The sequence below is a fragment of the Acartia tonsa genome, chromosome 2, assembly GCF_053477335.1.
Source record: "Acartia tonsa isolate MP-2025a chromosome 2, ASM5347733v1, whole genome shotgun sequence".
NCBI classification, from domain to species: domain Eukaryota; kingdom Metazoa; phylum Arthropoda; class Copepoda; order Calanoida; family Acartiidae; genus Acartia; species Acartia tonsa.
This window is the reverse complement of record NC_137261.1, coordinates 9,407,148-9,423,470: the sequence shown is the minus strand read 5'-3', so window position 1 is coordinate 9,423,470 and position 16,323 is coordinate 9,407,148. Positions and strand designations below refer to the sequence as shown.

The 16,323-nt window shown below is 31.0% G+C and overlaps 1 protein-coding gene and 1 long non-coding RNA gene across 2 annotated transcripts in view; both read left to right on the top strand.

The window, feature by feature from the left end:
* The window catches only part of LOC145304025 (uncharacterized), a 465,321-nt gene that overhangs the window by 195,784 nt on the left and 253,214 nt on the right, over nucleotides 1-16,323 (top strand). The window lies entirely within an intron of this gene.
* LOC145312699 (uncharacterized) lies at nucleotides 3,991-6,005 on the top strand. Its single transcript, XR_013877082.1, has 3 exons — nucleotides 3,991-4,381; nucleotides 4,639-4,747; nucleotides 5,344-6,005. It is a non-coding gene; the product is annotated as an uncharacterized LOC145312699 (long non-coding RNA).

Sequence of the window (16,323 nt, the reverse complement as noted above, 5' to 3'; positions counted from 1 at the left end):
TTTTCAGTATGGCTGAGAACAGGTTATATGCCAGCGGATATTTATCGGTAACGAAGCCATACTGGAATAGCTATTTCTTTTATCGTATTATAAACCGCTTTCCGCGGATTTAGAATGTACAATTATAAGATTAAAACCAGTTTTTTTAGCCCCGTGGTGCCGAAGGCACACGCTAAAAAATGGTTTTAATCTTATGATTGTACATTTCTATATTCGTAGAAATCTGAATATAATACGATGCTAGACATAGTTTTTTCGTATGGATGAGAACCGGTTCCTATCCACCAGATTCGAATGAATACGAAAATAATAGTTACTATGTGAAGTAATCGTTTGTGTATTAAATCTAAAGTTAAAGTATTGAAAATGACTAGTTCTACTCAAATGAAATTATACCAATTGTAAGGAAATTTTAACTTCATTTTTCAACAGAATAGCTTCTATGTAATATCCAGGGAGGAAGGGACATTGGGCTGTTTATTACACTAGTCCCCCAAAGTTTTATAATAACGTTTCTTATTAGTTGGATTAACAATTTTTTTAACTCTTTGGCTTTCAATTATTAATTTAGTATTCGTGGAAAAGGAAAATTGTCTGTAATACGATGCTATCATGATTTTTCAGTATAGCTGAGAACCGGTTATAATCCAGCGGATATTAATCGGCTTCGAAGCCATACTGGAAATATGGTTATGTAAGAGGTGCGAATTTTGTGAAAATTGTTGCTATTTTTATCTAGGTTAGGTCAAAGATGAATTAATCCTTCGACTTATTAGAACTAAAAAAAATACGGAAAATATCATTGAAAAAAAGAATAAAAAATTATCATTAAAAATGAATTAATCAATTCTAACAATTATAAAAAATACAGAATGAAAGCTATAATAAATATTTCTTTTTAGTTTGAATAAATGTTTTTTATCCCACATGACTTGGTGTGAATTTACTTCCACAATTACTTTTTATATTAAAAACTTAAACTAAAACTGCACAAGCCACTACAAGGGTTCCTGAAATTTGCAGAAAGATTGTTCTGTCATTTCAAGATCTAAATTGCTTACAGACATCATGGAATTCTGTTACTTTATAATATAGGATTGTGTCTTTTTGCGAATAACAAACACTTAGTCATTATGTGGAAATAATGGCACACCCTTGACTGACATGAATAAATTTTATATTCAACTGTCATCCAGAAACATAGAATAAATTCTGAAAATTTTCTCATGAATTTGCATTAGTCATAGAATAATTGGTTTTATAGTGTTACCAGCAGGTATGAATGTATGAATCTATACAGTTAGTTCTATCTTCTTGTTCTATGATATTAGAACAAACATATATGAATGTACACATGTTAGTTCTATCTTCATGTTCTATGGTATTAAAACAAACATGTATGAATCTACATATGTTATTTCTATCTTCTTGTTCTATGGTATTAAAAATAGATGAATTTTCTACATGATATTTAAAATGTATGAATCTATACAGTTAGTTCTATCTTCTTGTTCTATGATATTAGAACAAACATGTATGAATCTACATATGTTATTTTTATTTTCTTGTCCTATGGTATTAAAACAAACATGTATGAATCTTTATATGTTAGTTCTAACTTCTTTTTCTATGGTATTAAAACAAACATGTATGAATCTACATATGTTAGTTCTATCTTTACGTTCTATGGTATTAAAACAAGCATGTATGTTTCTATATATGTTAGTTCTATCTTCATGTTCTAAGGTATTAAAACAAACATGTATGAATCTACATATGTTAGTTCTAACTTCTTTCTCTATGGTATTAAAACAAACATGTATGTTTCTATATATGTTAGTTCTATCCTCTTGTTCTAAGGTATTAAAACAAACATGTATGAATCTATATATGTTAGTTCTATCTTCATGTTCTATGGTATTAAAACAAACATGTATGAATCTACATATGTTAGTTCTATCTTTACGTTCTATGGTATTAAAACAAGCATGTATGTTTCTATATATGTTAGTTCTATCTTCATGTTCTAAGGTATTAAAACAAACATGTATGAATCTACATATGTTAGTTCTAACTTCTTTCTCTATGGTATTAAAACAAACATGTATGTTTCTATATATGTTAGTTCTATCCTCTTGTTCTAAGGTATTAAAACAAACATGTATGAATCTATATATGTTAGTTCTATCCTCTTGTTCTATGATATTAAAACAAACATGTATGAATCTACATATGTTAGTTCTATCCTCTTGTTCTATGATATTGAAACAAACATGTATGAATCTACATATGTTAGTTCTATCCTCTTGTTCTATGGTATTAAAACAAACATGTATGAATCTACATATGTAAATAGTTGTCAGTTCTTTCTCTCTTTCTGGACCCAATGGAAATATAGAAAGATTGATATTTTAGGTTTAATTATTGGATATAACCCATAGCTACAAAAAAAAATTCATAAAAATAGGATCAGCAAATTTATGAATTGAATATACATTATAAAAGATTCAACAAAACAAATATTGAAGTAGGGAATTTTAGCTTAGCTATATAGACATCTATAATACAAAGTAGAACGATGTTTGTCTGTCTGTTTGTTTGTAGCGAAGGATCTCGCTAATCGCAGATCCGATCGGGTTCTCCTTTACAGGGTAGCTTTTCATAGGTCCCATGAAGGTTTATAACTATTTTCTTGGGAGTTGTGACACCCCCAACCCCCCTAAAAAATAAAAAATCACCCCTCCCCCCCCAAAAAAAAATTTTTTTTTTTCTTTTTAAAACTAAAATTAAATTAGTGGGTTGGACTACCCCCCCCCCCCCCCACAAAAAAACAGTAAGTATGTAAAAATAATATTCTTTGGGGAGGGGGAAATTTTTTTTTACATTCTTATTTTAAATCTAAAATACGAAGCCGCTAGTAAAATAAAAACTAGTAGTATAAATAAAGGCTTTTAAAGAAAGCCGAACAAAGTACATTTGTAATATGCACTAGAAAGATTTGAGTCATGAGATTTATCATTTTTTTTTATTTAAACCATTTAATTGTTTGAAATATAAAAAGAATATTTTTGTGTTATATATATTTATCCCTGTCAATCTGGTTTTTGGGGTTTTTGTAGTTTTGGTGGGATTAAGTTGGTATGTTGATAGTCAGTTTGGATTTATTTTAGCTAGGTGAAAGAACATTGTGCTTATGCCGAGAACAGGAGATGGGTTATTTTATAAATTTTATTATTTTACTAATTATTTTTGAATTTAAAATTCTATTTCGGATTTAATTCAATGTGTTGCACTTGTTTAACTAAGAAACTAAGGAAAGAAGTAAGATAATGTTTTCTTTTTAAAAATATATACATTGTGTGTGTACGAAGTTTATCTGTAATTGTGTATAAATATTTATGAGAATAAACTGAAAAACCCTTGATTTTTATATGTTTTTAGTAAAAATTATCTGTTTAATGAAACGGTTAAGTAAATAGTTAATATAGATATTTTTACTTTCAAAAAATATTTTGTGTTTGTAAGGTGGATAGCTAAGCTTGAATAAAAGAAATTGTTGTGCATGATTTTTAAAAATTGTTTGATTAACCAAATTTTAAGCAAAAAAGTTTTTCTTTCAAATTTGGGCTAAGCAGTCAACAAAAAAAATATTCTAGGATAATGATTAAATCTAATTAAACAAATCTAATGTGTTAAAATTAGTTATAGGCAATAGTGCAAGAACACAATTAAGCCCGGAACAAAGCAGTGAGCCGCAGGATAATTGTAGTGCTTCACAAGGACCTGAAAATCCTTTAAACATAGCCGGGGGAATGCCTTCCCTTCGTACAAGGTCTATGAGGGGGGTAAATACTGGTGGAGTTTCTGCAGGGACTTCAGGACGTCGTTCCAATAGGCGAAGACAAGATGTAAGCTATGAACATGCCCAGCCTATTTCTGACGAAGAAGAAAATTCCCATGAAAGCCTAAAGGCATTTTTAGCCTCCCAGATTCAGAGCTTGAAAGTTAATCTTGAGAACCACGTCAAAGGAACCCAAGCACAGTTCCTAAAAGATATATCAGGGCATTTAGCGTATATGGACAAAAAGTTTTCTCAAAAAAGTGAAAGAAAAGTTTTGAATAGTGAATATAATCAAAAACATTATGACCGTTACAGTCTTATAAACATTTTGTATTTGAAGCAAAGTACGCTCTAGAAAATGAAAATCTAGAAGATGTACGCGTACATTTAGACGCTTGTTATGAAGCATTTTTGTCCTACGAGAGAGAGATTATATTGGCAGATAAGGTAGAGAAGAGAAAGACGTACGTTCCATAGAGAGACAGATATTAGAAGAAAAGCGATGGACAATAAAGAACAAATCGCCGCTATTCTAAATAGGTAATAATTGTTTTTCCAATGTATTGCTAGGGTTTATGAGGATATTTACAATAAAATATCATTATTGACAAAATATTGAGGGCAATTAATGGAATGAAAAGGACAATGGCATATTTAGAAATTAATTGTGTTTTAAAAATAGATTTGCAAAGTTAGAATATTGATAATTTTAGTCTACATAATATGTAAGTTTTAATTAAGTGTATTTGTTGGTAATGGAAATTATGTATAATATATTGATAATAATTTTTATTTAGAAATGTTTCAATCTCTCAAACTAGGAATATTCTACTTCATAAGGACAGGGGGAAAAGAAAACTGATTAATCAGAGCTGCCACTTCTAAAAATGGCTAGGATACACAAAGGTAAAAGTTAGAGTAGCTTCGCTCTTTTCTATTTATTGATATGTCTAGTATAGAATGAGTATACTGTATAGTGAATGAATTTAGGTTTTAAATAAGCTATATTATAATATAGCGTAGATACTCTAAAGTCTGTTTCGAACGCCCAACTAAAAAGAATATGGTAAATTACAATTTTATGAGGTTATTGTATAGATATTGATGTTGGAATTTAAAATTAATTTTAACGTCTGGAATATGATCTTATATTTTATTAAAAAGGGAAAATACAATTTTCTGAGAACAGTAGTATTATGATAGATTACTGATTTTTTGGTTTTGATTACGGTTATTCTGGATTATTGTCGAGAATACATATATGTTGGTTGAAATAGCCGTAACTGGCCAGAATGAAATAAGATATATTTTCGTTGCTTATTAAACTCATGCTATTCATGTACATATTCAAATAATTTTAAGGATGCAGTTACAATCTTTTAAAAATTTTCTGTATTTTTCTAGGTTTCAGAAAGAGTAACAACAGCAATATTTTTAAAATTGTTGAGTCTGAATTATATATCTGAATTTTAAATTAATTTTAAAGAATTTTATATTTTTAGGGGGAGTAAAAGAATACCAGAACTTAATTAATTCAACAGGGTGTCCCACAGTGGATTTGGAGGAATTGGCCAGTTCTGTTGGGATAAAAGAATCGGATTTTGACTTGAGGTCAGCTACCGGATTATTGGATTACTCTGGAAACCTTGATTGTAGCATATTGTTCAAGGCAAGGTTAAAGGGATTTGAATCTTAAAAATCTGGGTTTAACGTATGGAAACAATTCGCTCTAGTTAATTCACTAGTTTTATTTTGAGTGGATAAAATTGAATTGTTTATTCGTTTAATAAATAAAGTAGAGAATGACAGCTCATGGTCTACTATTAATCAATATATAAATGGGGTAAAAATCTTTCATAGATTACTTTTAAAAAGTTTTGATAATCCTTATGTTAATGAGCAAATCTTGCAATTTTTAACGAAACATTTTCGTAAACCTGAGAATAACAGAAGGCCTTTATTAAAAGATGAGTTTGAAAGTATGATTTGTGTGCATTGGAAGCAAAATTTTTATAGTTTGATATTGAGAAATTTATGCTTAATGATTTTTGCTTGGATTGGGTTTTTAAGATATGATTATGGTTCTCAGTGAAATGGAATAATGTTACTTTGTAAATAATGTGATAACTTTAAAATTGTTTGATGCGAAGAACAATAAGAAAAAGAGGGGCCAGACTGTTAGATTTCAATTGATAACTTTATGAAAATCGTAAATAATTATTTACTGAAAGCAGGATTTTATGGTAAATTACATGGCGACTCTGTTTATCTATTTTTCTAAATAGATGATGGGTAATGTTTGTATAAGAAAAGATTATCTTATGCACATATGTATGGATTGTTGTTGGATTTATGTAACAGAGCAGGAGTGGACACCAACAAGATTATTACGCATTCTTTAAGAATTGGCAGATGCACAGAAGCATCATGGAATGGAATTCCGGACTATGTTATGAATTTTTATGGCAAATGGGCCCTTAAAAGTACATCAAGGGCTAGATACCAACGGGTTCTGGAATCTGAAGCAATTTTAGTTTCAAATGTGTTAAACTAATTTCCTGTTTTTACATATCATTCTCATCAGTTTTGTTGGTTTGGATTATCTATCTAATTTTGTGTTTGTTTTGAAAGTGTAGCTTCTCTATAATTGGTTTGTTAGGGAGAATTAGGTATAACATTAGTTATTTATTCTTAGGATAAATAATTTTGTGTTATATATATTTATCCCTGTCAATCTGGTTTTTGGGGTTTTTGTAGTTTTGGTGGGATTAAGTTGGTTTGTTGATAGTCAGTTTGGATTTATTTTAGCTAGGTATCCCTCCCTCCCTCCCTGGCTTATTTAAATAAGGAGCTAGTCCAGTAGGCCATCAGCTGATCATATGATTTTATGTGTTATCTATTGATTTTTAATTGTATTGTATTTTAATTGTATGAATAAAAATGTGTTTTATGTTCACCTAGACTAAATATATGGATTATCTATCTAATTTTGTGTTTGTTTTGAAAGCGTAGCTTCTCTATAATTGGTTTGTCAGGGAGAATTAGGTATAACATTAGTTATTTATTCTTAGGATATATAAATCAGCTTATATTTGTATAAATTTGCTTGTAAGTATCTTTGTTTTAGAAAAGTTTATAAACAAAGAATTGTGCCGTCAATAGGAGTAGTAGAAATAGAGGGTTAATAATATAGAATAAATACATAGCAATTTTTTTTTATATCTATTAATACCCATCTTTGTTTTAGCAAAGTTTCTAAACATGAAACAGAAAAAAAAGAGATACCTGTTTTAAAATTTTCATTCGTTTGTTAATTAATCCACTTTACAATAGCCTATTATATCAAATTTTAAAATTGACACACAAAATTAATTAATAATTTTATTAACAGATCTCCCTCTACTCTTCTAACTTTAGTTTGAAAGATGGACAGGGATTTCCTGGAGTTAGTAAGTCAACTACCATTCCTTGCATAGAAAGAGACAAACGTATTAAAAATAAAAGAAGGATCAGCGTGGTTTCTTTAATAATCTCTACCTCTTTTTCGCCCTTTTAAGTTTTTTTCCCCTATTTTTTCTCTATATTTTACTCCTTAATCTTTATTTTTTTTCTTTGCCCTCATCATTTCATAATTTTTCCATTCTATTGTATGTTATTGTCCTTGTTGATAATTCAAGTCCCTGTCCCTAATGCCTGCAATTAGAAACTTGAATATCTCACATTTTTCAAACAATGACAAACCTAACATAATTCTAAAACTTTGATATGTTGCAGATTAAACGGCATTTAAATTTTTATCCTTAAAATGGTCTAACAAGAAACAATGTCTTCTTTGCAGAATATTAATATGATTTAAGAAATATATTAATTAAAAAAAAATAACCAACTAGATCAAACGCGTTGTTTTTGTCAAAGTGTATGAAAATTAAAATATGTATTTTATCAACCACATATCAAACAGGGAGGTAGAGTATAACATGCTGTTTTTACAATAGTCTCCAAAGTTTTATAATAACGTTTTATTTTTCATTGGCATAGCAAGTTTAGGGACATTTATTGAACTTTGCTAATTTTGTTTAATAAGTTGAGAGTCCACTAATTTTAATCTACAGATAGGGGTAATTTGGTGTATCATCATTGGTTATGTACATTGATTTATCGACCAATGAATCATCCCTTTAGTTCTCTGCAAATCAAACCTTGTTCTTCCAAACAAAGACTATAATATCAGATTCCTTATGAATTTCTTTAATTTTTACAATCAAATTAGAATGACTCATTACACACTCACACACAAACACACATACACACTCACACAAACACACAAACACACATACACACACATACACTCACACACACACACACACACACACACACACACACACACACATACACACACTTATACACAAACTATACAATATGAATAATGTGTATAGGATTTATATATAATAAGGAATTTTAAAAGAAAATTTGATTATTGTAACAAGAATGTTAGGGCACATAAGAGCAGAGCAATATGCATATAAAAAAGAAAATGAGATATTAAGTTGTTTGAAAATTTTTAAAAGGTTGTGTAAAAAGGAAAGGGAATCGATTATTCTTTTACAGTATTGCTTCGAAAAATCATGTATAGCATTATGTTAGAGACAATTTCCCACGAATAGAGGAATAAAAGTCATAAGATTCATACCAGTTTTGTTAGCCCAGGTCTGGTTTTAATCTTATAATTTTTCATTTAAATATCAAACTGTCTATAATACGATGCAATAAATAACCATTATTTAATTATAATGAAACACGAAAATAATAACTGTTTTAGAGATCTTACTTCCCTACAGACCAAAATAAAAATTGTTATTAGATATGCTTTGCAACTCAAAAATTGAGTTTACATTGTTTAAAAGTATTTTGAGGGATTTTCTCTATTATAAACAGGGAGGAAGGGGGGGTAGACGTATGAATGGAAATTATAATGGTACCTTAGTTTTATTCCCACGTTCTTATCCTATTATCCTATAATATAAAGTAATAAGCTTTTTTGTTTGTAGCGAAGGATCTCGCTAACCACTGAACCGATATGGTTCTCTTTTAGAACGAAGCTTTGTATAGGCCCTCAGATGGTTTTAGGCTATTTTATTTTTATAAATAAGTCTGGGTATGGTTTTAAGATATTTTTCTGCCTTTATTCAGCCCTTTGAATATAGAGCCCCTAGATGCTAGGGGCGCAGCCGCTAGTATTATCAATAATACAAAGTAGTACGATGTCTGTCTGTCTGTCCGTCCGTCCGTCCGTCCGTCTGAAGCTTAAGATCTCGGTAACCACTGAACCGATCGGATTCTACTCTTGAGGGTATATACCTACTGGTCCTGTGGTGGTTTTAAGCTATTTTCTTGGGGGTAGGGACACCCCTAACCCCCAAAAAAACAAAAAAATCCTCCCCTTATTTTTTATTTTGCTCTGCTACAGGCTGCCCCAGGCTGCCCTTTATTATTTTTTATTCCAGCATTTATTTTGAAAGAAAGAATAGCAACATTCTCTCACTACTAAAAACAATAAATATTAATTTTTTTTCTCGTATTCATTCGAATCCGGTGGATAGGAACCGGTTCTCATCCATACGAAAAAACTATGTCTAGCATCGTATTATATCCAGTTTTCTACGAATATAGAAATGTACAATCATAAGATTAAAACTAGTTTTTTTAGCCGGTGCCTTCGGCACCACGGGGCTAATCCGTGGAAAGCCGTTTATAATACGATACGAGAAATAACTATTATCACATCTTGGGGCAAAGCCCCTAGAGGCTAGGGGCGAAGCCGCTACTATTATATAAAGTAGTAATCGTTTTTTGTCTTTACCGAAGGATCTCGCTAACCGCTGAACCGATATAGTATTCCTTTACAGTGAAGATTCTTATAGGTCCTGGGAAGGTTTTAAACTATTTTTGGAGCGGGTGTCTTCACCCCCCTCCCCCCTAAAAAAATATTTTTTAACTCTTTTGAAACTCAAATTTAAAATGGGATGAGGTCGACTTTTCCCCCTCCTACCAGTGCCCCTAGAGGCTTCTAGGGGCGTAGCCGCTAGTATATATTATATCTTAATTGGTGGGTTCACTTTACCAATGTCTAAACTTTTCAGCCAATAATCGTAACCCACAGACGGGTTAGTTGTGTTGATGATCATTGGGGATGTACATCCATTTATCGTACATAGTCTTATCCTTTAAGATCCCTGACCATAAACAAGAGGGGGAATTCCATAAAAATTATATTCATTTTTACCACTTTCAGGGATAAATAATCAAAGAAATGGTTTCAAAATAAAAGATAATTTATGCTGCCTGTTTGTTAGCTGGTTTGTAACGCTAGTAAAACTATTCAGATATACCTTATCGATCCTATTGTATTAAATAGTCAGGTTTTTTTCTAAAGCTTAAGATCTCCATAACTTCTGACCCTATTGGGTTCTCTATTTTAGGAAGCTTAACATAGGTCCCAGGTTGGTTTAAAGATTTTTAAGATCTTAACGACAGACAAAATACCCGTACTACTTTATATTTCTTTTTTTACAAAATCATCCCTGTTTTCTAGAATTTTGTTTATTATCCTCCCTCATCATTACCATGTTACTCCCTCATTTTTCTTTCTTCATAATCCTCCCTCATCATTACCATGTTACTCCCTCATTTTTCTTTCTTCATAATCCTCCCTCATCATTACCATGTTACTCCCTCATTTTTCTTTCTTCATTATCCTCCCTCATCATTACCATGTTACTCCCTCATTTTTCTTTCTTCATTATCCTCCCTCATCATTACCATGTTACTCCCTCATTTTTCTTTCTTCATTATCCTCCCTCATCATTACCATGTTACTCCCTCATTTTTCTTTCTAACCTCTATGAACTTTACCTTGACACAGTGACGAAATTGTGGATTTTTAATAGATTTATTCACTTTTTAAAAGTTTTAAGCTTTTACAAATTAACCAACGAAACATTGAAAGGCAGAAAATATAGAAAGTGCCGTTTAATTTATTATTTACTCGCTATGACACATTAAAAAAAACACAAAATGATTCAGTGTTTATTACCCAATATAACCTAACCTAACCTTACCTAAAATGATAAAGAAACAAACTAAAAATTATCAAATCCCTATTAGTTTAATTCTCCCCCAACAAAAAAAGTGAAACGTGTGGGGGGGATGAGGTACTACGACTCTGATTCTTTTTCTTTTCATGTGCCACTGTATTCCAATTGTGCGACCAAATTCCCCCCACCCTGAATTGTTGATGCTGGCTATGCCCTAGGGCTAGTCATTCTCGAGAACAAAACTTCAAGCAAATATGTAGTGTTCCTTCAACCTGGAAAACTTTATGCTATTCATTTTTTTTAGTATGGCTGAGAACCATGTCTAATTCACCGGATATCTCTCAGTTTGGAATAACATTTTCTTAGCGTTCTTTTATTGTTTGCTATAATGAAATATGTCACAATATTGTATGCGCTGCGCACATACTAAGTTTTCATTTTTAGAATTAAACTTTTCCTTTTTGCAAGAATCTAATTTTTGTGTCTGAAACACAGGGATACTAGGAAAATTCAATTGCAGAAGATTTTTAATCTGTTGGTTGGTTAAAAAAATGATAATATCCATAAAATTAAACAGCAAGGACAAACAAACTTGATTGATTTTAATTTTAAAGTTTGGTGATTGCCTAAAATGCAAGATGCCTTAAATAGTCAAATTTAAATTTGAGACGTAATTATGGAGTTGCTACGCTTATAAGACTTGTTATAAAAGACGTCCATATTTGTTACACGAATGTAGAAATGTTCTACATATTAGGATATTTTAACAATTTTTTCTCGTATTCATTCGAATCCGGTGGATAGGAACCGGTTCTCATCCACACGAAAAAACTATGTCTAGCATCGTATTATACCCAGCTTTCTACGAATATAGAAATGTACAATCATAAGATTAAAACCAGTTTTTTTAGCCGGTACCTACGGCACCGCGGGGCTAAAAAACTAGTTTTAATCTCATAATTGTACTTTCTATATCCGCGGAAAGCCGTTTATAATACGTTGCGAGAAATAACTATTCCTATTTGAAAATTCATAACGTGCACTTACATAAACTAATGGAAGTTTGGTTTATCTTTCTATGACATATCCCTTTATACCACCCGTAGGGGGTAATTTTGAACAAATAAAGAAAACCCTGTTTAGAAGATCTAGACAAAAAAATGCTCAATTCTTCTTAAACTAACAATTTTTTTAAAACAAACGTTGATTAGGAGGAACTTTGATTTTTCTACCGTTATCGACTGGAAATTTTTAAAAATGTATATGAATAAGTGAAACAAATTCAACCTTTTCTTTGATTGGGACGTTGTCGTTTTTAAAGGCAGAACAACAGTGGATGTTTTGTCCAAATTGCTTGTAAATATGGATTTAAATTTGCTAATTTTTGTAGATAAACTGACAAATATATTATACATATAATACTGGCATTTATACATCCAAATTGACAAATATACTTCTATTTCTTGCCAAATTTACAACTGAACTTTTAAATATTTCATAAAATAGATTTTCTGGTAAAAATTTTAGGCACTGTTTAAATGTAGAAATGCTTTGCATTGAAAATGAAATGTTTGATTCTGTAGAAAGATTTAATGTTATATGTGTATCTAAAGATTGAAGATTGATACTTTGGATTTAGGAAGGATTAGCTAACAAATAGAAATGGATTCAATAATTTCCTATTTAGATTCAAAACCGTCTGTCATAATAGCCTCTTATTTGGCTTTTAATGGAAGCACAAGCCTGACAATGGATGTAAAATATGCATGGATATTATGGCAGGAGAAAAATGGTCATCAATTTAGCTTGATATTTCTCCTGTAATTTATTGGTCCGGCCGTTCATCCAGCAGGAAGGGGGAGAAGGGATAAAGGGAGGGGATGGGTGAGATCGTTATTTTAGTCCGCTAGAAGGTTAACTTTGTTAGAGAACATGATAGTCTGGTGTAAGATCCAAGTAATAATAGATCCATTAGCCTGACCTTATCCAATTTTCATAACAACCATTACCAGACACAAATTGTAAAGGTCCCCACCACATGAGCTTGGTAGTTGTATTGTTTATACATCTGTACTTATACATTTAATTACTATAGGGATGTATATTGTATAACAGGCAGTGTCTAAACTTTTCCACCACATATCAACTAATATTAGGTGTAATGGGGGAGGGGGGTACATCAATTCAGACACCATGGAAACTGTCCCAATTTTGTATAACTTTTGCGGAACATGTTCCAGTTACGTCATATTTTTCTTTCCCGAAAAAGAGAAGGGGGGAAGAAAATCTCTTCAAAAGAGATGGGGAAAACCCCCCTTTCTCCCATCTCTTTTTTCTTCCCCCCTTCCCTTTTTTTCTTTCCCTCTTCCCTTTTTCGGGAAAGAAAAATATGACGTAACTGGAACATGTTCCGCAAAAGTTATACAAAATTGGGACAGTTTCCATGGTGTCATCAATTCATCGTCCTTTGTCTTATACCTTAACCTTCCTGAAAGCAGGGTGGAACTTGGTTTAAATCAAATACTATAGGAAATGTTTCTTTCCCCCCTAGCCTATTATCTAGAATAAACTTTAACTTTTTACCTTTTTATTTGACCAGTTCATCTCAAAATAAAAGTTTAAAGTATAACATTTACATGTATTTTTAGTTAGTAATCTTTAAAAAGCGTAGTCTTTTTTATAATAGGGTTGGTCTGTACGTCCGTAATAATGTTTATTTTGAAAACAAAATAAAGTCACACGAGATATTTAACGCAAAATTGTTCTTGTGTGGAAAGTTGGACATTAACACTTTATCTTATTCGTTGGCATATGTATTATTAGCTAGGATAAGATTAGACATAGATTAACGTGGTAGTTGAGTGCGCGGGAGATAGATTCCTGAAGGGTTTTTTATCTTTTGTAGAGGCTTGTGTGCCCTAATTAGGAATTATAGTACATCAAAATAGCTAGCTTAAAATGTTTTTGTGTAGTGTAATCGATAATAATTGACAATGATAATGGATTTATCATAACTTGGATCTTACACCAAATTATGTACTCTTTTAAAGTAAATCCTGTTGCGAGCTAAAATAATGATCTATCCCATTTACCAAAATCCCCTTCTCTCCTTCTCAATTAATGAACTGACCAATAAATGATAGGGGAAATAGCAACCTAAATTGTCGACATTTTTTCCCCTGTCATAGTATTAACGTATATTCTATATTAATTAATAGAAGTTAGTTTGACTTTAGAAGTGTAGGTTTTAAATTATATACACTTTGACTAAAACAGCACGTTTAATTGAGTTAATTTTATTAGTTGCGTTCACATGCAGCGCTTTGCAAGAGGGAGTGAAAAATTGAGTAGGTGAAAAAAACACAGTTCTACCCAATATCTTGTTGTAGAGGGTGTTGACATCCCCCATCTGCAAGCCATAATAAGTACAATTATAGCTATAAAGATATTTCCCTGTCATAATATCCACGTATATATTATGTATTACACAACACAATAATAGTATATAATGTGATTTTTAAAAATTATGTTGATATTAATTCACTCATGACCAAGTCTATGATTTTGTTATACTTTTTTAACAACCTAATATGACATAAATAAACCTGTTAAAATAAGTGAAGAGGGGATATTCTACTATTTATGTATTATGCATATTGTAATTTGGTATAAAGGTGTGTAATTATGATTAATGCCCACCCAATTTGGGGGAGGGTTGACAAGCAATGTAACAGAATATGCTTTTAAATAGCAAAGCATACTTTGCAAGTCTTGTTTATTGGACTGTTTGTGTAGAATGCATTTTAATAGTGGAAGATCTGATATTTTTCCTCTAAAATTTGAATATGTACGATATACTAACCGTAAAACATTTTTAAGATATAAAATATGTTTATCATTAATATGAAATCGTATCGTTATTATATTTACATAATAATAACTCATTTACAATATAAATCTTATTTTTTCATTAAAATTATGTAGATGATTTGTTTCTGCTATGCTACTTATGGGCTTACTTGTTCTTTATACTTATGGATGTATTATTACTTGGATCTTACAACAGATTTTCAGTTTCTTTAATAGAGTGAAAAACACAGCGGGATAAAATAACGATTCCACCCTTTTACCAACTTTACCCCATCCCTTCCCCTCTTAATGGATGAACAAACTGACTAATTCAGGAGTTCCAAGTTTGATACCTAAATTGACGACAATTTTCCTACTTTCATAAAATCCACGTTTATTCTATATCCATTTTTGTACTATATGAAAATTATTGCTAAAAAATGTTTACACAATTATCAAGATTGCTGGAACACTGTAATTTTGCGCATGTGTTTCATTTACTTCATTACACTCAAAATATCCCTCTACTGTAGTTTCAGGGAAAAAAGAAAACTTTTAAATTTTTTTCCCGTACAAATCTATATTATACAGTATACAAGTTTTCTGTGTGCAATCTATAATACAAAGTAGAACGATGTCTGTCTGTCCGTCTGTCCGTCTGTCCGTCTGTCTGTCCGTCTGAAGCTTAAGATCTCAGTAACCACTGAACCGATTGGGCTCTACTCTTCAGGGAATATACCTACTGGTCCTGTGATGGTTTTAAGCTATTTTCTTGGGGGGTGGGACACCCCTAACCCCCCCAAAAATGAAAAACACCCCCCCCCCAAAAAAAAAAAATTTTTTTTTTTACTTTTTCTTTTTAAATCTAAAATACGAAAAATTAGGTTGATCAAACCTCTTGGGGCACAGCCCCTAGAGGCTAGGGGCGAAGCCGCTAGTAAAATTATACAGTAGGACAAACGGATACCAAACCTTGTGGAGTGTCATAACTTGAAGAAGCAGAATATTAATTAATATGTCTATACAAAATTGAACATAAATTTGTTGACAAATTGCTGAAATTGTTAACGTTTATAGAGTTGCTACGCTTTTTAAAGTATACCCAATTGAAACAGGAATCGATATGTTAAGGTTGAAATCGACAGGATAACTCTAACATACTTAAATTAGTTATAAGTGCTAACTGTCTTGTTTTGATGGTTTATTGTTTTAATTATCTTTTTTTAGCAAAAACATATTTACTTTCTACAATTTAAAATTTTAATAGATTTCTTTTCTTATCCGTTTACCCCATATAATTGTTTTAACCTAGTGTGAGCAAACACAAAATATAACAGGATAAATTTATAAAACAACTCTGTATTAAAAGAAAGAACAATTATTAAAATAAAAATATAAAGTCACGAAACCTTTACATGACAAAATAGAAAATTATTTTATAGCGTGACCGACTTTTTGACGGACATAGTAATCTGTATACTGAATTATCTTTGGTGAGGGATATAAAAAAATAATAACAAAAACAGCTTGTCTATGATA